Below are 4,340 nucleotides of genomic sequence, written 5' to 3'. Positions count from 1 at the left end.
AAGTTGATTGCATGGCCTCGGATCATCTTGTGATCTCCTGACTTGGGCAACAGAGTGTGCCTTAAGATCTAGTTAATAGTAGGCAAACCTGACAACAGGTAATGTACAGATCCAAATTTTTGTTTCTCTAGAGCAGCATCTGGGATCTCTCTGTATATACTAGCCATGGAGTTATGGTCTTGCTTCTTCTTGGCATAGACATCCAAGTCATCCTCATTCTCTTTTGGAGCATTTATCAATTTAGACCATTCCTCAACTATGGATTGGTACCTTGTACCCTCATAACTCCAGACAATTTTCCCATCTGGGTAGAAATGAGTTGTGGAGTAAAACTGCATGATGAGCTCATCATTCCACTTGGTGAGCTTCTGGCCAACAAAGTCATCTACTCCACAAGCATTGAAATTGTCATACACTCCTAGATAATGCTCTTCATTCTTTCGGGTGTACTCCCAGTCAACCCATCTCATGTCACATACTATGGGCTTCTTGTCAGGCAAGACTTTCTCATAGAAATCATGTTGTTCCTTGGTGTGGAACCTGTAGTCCACTGCAGTTCTTCTTCTGACAGCATAGGGATTAGTCTGTCTCCACAGTCTCCGACCTGCATCCTTGCTGAGCTTCATATCCTCTGCAACTAGATGAACATCATTATCATCAGGTATCTTGGGCTTCAACTTTCTTAAGACAAGTGATTCTTCATCTTCTTCATCATTTGCAGCCTCAGGCACTGGGCCTTGTTCTTTTCTTCAGCTGGAATGCTCCTAGTGTTCCTCTTAGGTGCAGCCTTGGGCTTAGGAGCAGCAGATTTGGGGGCATCTTTGGGCTTAGATGGAGCACCCCCTGATCTGATTGCATCTCCCATCAGCTTCTGAGCTTTAGCTGCTGGTGCAGCAACATCTTCCTCTTCTTCCATCATTAAGGGCTTTCCAACAACTCTGGCCACTGTCTTCTTGACCCTTTCTTTCCTTTTATTCCCTTCTGGAGCAGCCTCTTTGGGTTCAGATTCAAAAGTTATTTGAGTAGAGGCTCTGGCTTTAGACATGGGAATCCTTCTTGCAGGTGCTTTGGTCTTCATACCAGGCTTAATGGCAGCAGCTATGCCAAATTCCTTCTTCAGCACCTTCTTCTTTGATGTGGCCTCATCATCAACAGCCACATAGTCCTCTTCAGATTCTGATGTTCTTTTCTTCCTTGTCCTAGTAGCTGCCTTGGGCAAGTTACTGGGTGTGGTCCTACTACCCTCATCTGAGGTACTGGACTGACTAGTGCCCTCACTCATCTGAACTTGCTCCTCAGACTTGTTCTGACTGTCACTCTGATCTGACAGCAGACCCTGTGAATAGATGTAGATGAGGTAAAGTAGATGAGAACCACAAAGCACAGAGGTTTTTGCAAAACATTGAGTAAAAAACTTAGTTTTAGTTTTCCACAGAAAGAATTTCGGAGTTACCGATTTGTAAACTCGGTGATACCGAAGCAGCCTTTGGAACCTAAACTGGTGAACTCGGTGAGACCGAGTCACAGTTTGGTGGCATCGAGATTGCTAGGGTTTCATAGAGAATTGATCTCGGTCGCACCGATTTGCGATTCTCGGTCGGACCGAGAATCACATGTGCAATGGCCTAAGCCAAATTGGTGAGACTGATTTCTATAACTTGGTCGGTCTGAGATGAATTCGGCGGAAACCTAACCCTAAATTTTCAATCCAAGATTAATCTACGGAGTGTTTTCGCTGGATAGGAAGATTTCAAACGTTGCAAGATTCATGACTATGCAATGTGCTAGGAATCGGAGTTAAGAATAGCACAAAGATTCAAATCCATACCCTAATGCGGCGATGGATTTGCTACGGCGGCAACGACGAAATTGAATCCTGTTGATGGCGGCGGAGACCAGCGGCAGGAGGCCGCTGGCGACGAGGAGGACGATCAGGAGACCCGATGAGGCAGAGCAGGCTTTGCGGGGCGAAGTGTTTCAGAAGAATTTCCAAAAATTTGACCCGTGAGTATATATAGCCTGATACTGTCGGTGTGACCGAGTGGAACAACTCGGTGGAACCGAGATGCAAAACTGCAAGCAGTTGCTGCAACTCCGTGTGGACGAAAAGTTCAAATCGATTGCACTGAGATTGAAAATCTAGATCAACTTAGTGATCTCGGTATGACCAAAATGGGAATTGGTCAGGCCGAAATGCACAAAGAGGTTTTGGAAGTTTAAGTCTTTGACGAATCGGGAACTCCGAGTGCTCCTCACACGGAGTGGTTCAAATCTGACTTTATCAAACATTGAGTTTGCTTGAGTTTATATCCTATTGCTTGAGTTTTTCCCTCTATATCATGTCATCTTGATTAATGTGTTACTCTGTTCTTATGAACTCAATACTCTAGATGCATGTTGGATAGCGGTCAATGTGTGAAGTAATAGTACTAGATGCAGGCAGGAGTCGGTCTACTTGTTGCGGACGTGATGCCTATATACATGATCATGCCTAGATAATCTCATAATTACTTGCTTTTCTATCAATTGCTCGACAGTAATTTGTTCACCCACTGTAATACTTATGCTATCTTGAGAGAAGCCTCTAGTGAAACCTATGTCCCCCGGGTCTATCTCTTATCATATTTGCTTCCAATCTACTTTTATTTTCATCTTTATTTTCTGCATCTATATTATAAAATATCAAAAATATATTTATCTTATCATATTATCTCTATCAGATCTCACTTTCACAAGTGGTCGTGAGGGGATTGACAACCCCTTTATCGCGTTGGTTGCGAGTTCTTTGTTTGTTTGTGTAGGTGTGTGGGACTTGTGAGGAGCCTCCTACTGGATTGATACCTTGGTTCTCAAAAAATGAGGGAAATACTTACGCTACTATGCTGCATCACCCTTTCCTCTTCAAGGAAAACGAACGCAAGCTCAAGAAGTAGCAAGAAGGATTTCTGGCACCATTGTCGAGGAGGTCTTCGCTCAAGTCAAGACATACCAAGTACCCATCACAAACTCATCTCCCTCGCATTTACATTATTTGCCATTTGCCTCTCGTTTTCCTCTCCCCCACTTCACCCTTGTCGTTTCATTCGCCCTCTCTTTACCAATCTCCCTCTCTCTCTCTTTTCCGTTTGCCGTCCCATTGCCATGACTGAGTCAAAAAGAACTAAGGAATCTCTCCCTAGTTTTAGTGCCTTGGATAGCCCATCTATCCTCTCTATGCTCCTAAATAATGATGCTATGGGGAGACCTACTGGGGTTATCAATGAGAATTTAAATAATTATGATGAAGATGACTCTGGAATTTTTTGTTATTTACTTGATGAGTCTTTAAAAGATCCTTGGCATAGGTTATTAAGGATTCGGGCTAGCTATGTGCCACAATATCAAATTGAAGTTTACTTAAAAAGTTTTTACGTTGGCTTGCCCGCTTCTTTCAAACTAGTTCTAGATTCTATTTTTGAAGAAGGTTTTCTTGAAGGGGATGCTATAGATACCTATGAAAAAACGAAAACCATATTTGGGCACCCTATGAATGACAAGGTTGAATCAACTACTCTCTTGTGCTTTTATCAAAATGAAATTATCAAAGAGATGAAGTCTAGCTTAGATGCAAATTTCCGTAACATGCTTAATCTTACTTCATCCATTAATGGCAATGTGGTTACCCTAAATAGAAGAATGAATGCCATATAAAGGAGATCCTCTTTTTCCTTTCCAAGTGTTAAAGATGGCACTACTTAGATCTATCTTCATTTTTATGCCTAGCTAGGGGCGTTAAACGATAGCGCTAGTTGGGAGGCAACCCAATTTTCTTTATATTCTTTGTTTTTGTTTAATGATAAATTTTTCTTCTACTTTCTGTTTAGATGTGTTTTTATCTTTTATTTAGTGTTTGTGCCAAGTAGAACCTATAGGATAACCTATGATGATAGTTGATTTGATTCTGCTGAAAAACAGAAACTTTGCACTCACGATAAAAAATTCAATAAATCACAGGACTGAGATTTTGCATTGATTCGTTTTGCTTCTGAACAATAAACAAATTATTTAGGACTTCCTATTTTGGTAGTATTTTTAAGGTTCCATAAGTTTGCGTTAGTTACAGATTGCTACAGACTGTTCTGTTTTTGACAGATTCTGCCTTTTGTGTGTTGTTTGCTTATTTCGATGCATCTATGGCTAGTATTTAATGGTATGAACCATAGAAAACTTGGAATACAGTAGGTTTAACACCCAAATAAATAAATAATGAGTTCATTACAGTACCTTATGTGGTGGTTTTGTTTTCTTTCACTAACGGAGCTTATAAGATTTCCTGTTGAGTTTTGTGTTGTGAAGTTTTC

The sequence above is a fragment of the Triticum dicoccoides genome, chromosome 2B (genome assembly GCF_002162155.2).
Source record: "Triticum dicoccoides isolate Atlit2015 ecotype Zavitan chromosome 2B, WEW_v2.0, whole genome shotgun sequence".
NCBI lineage: Eukaryota > Viridiplantae > Streptophyta > Magnoliopsida > Poales > Poaceae > Triticum > Triticum dicoccoides.
Note: the sequence above shows the minus strand (reverse complement) of the source record.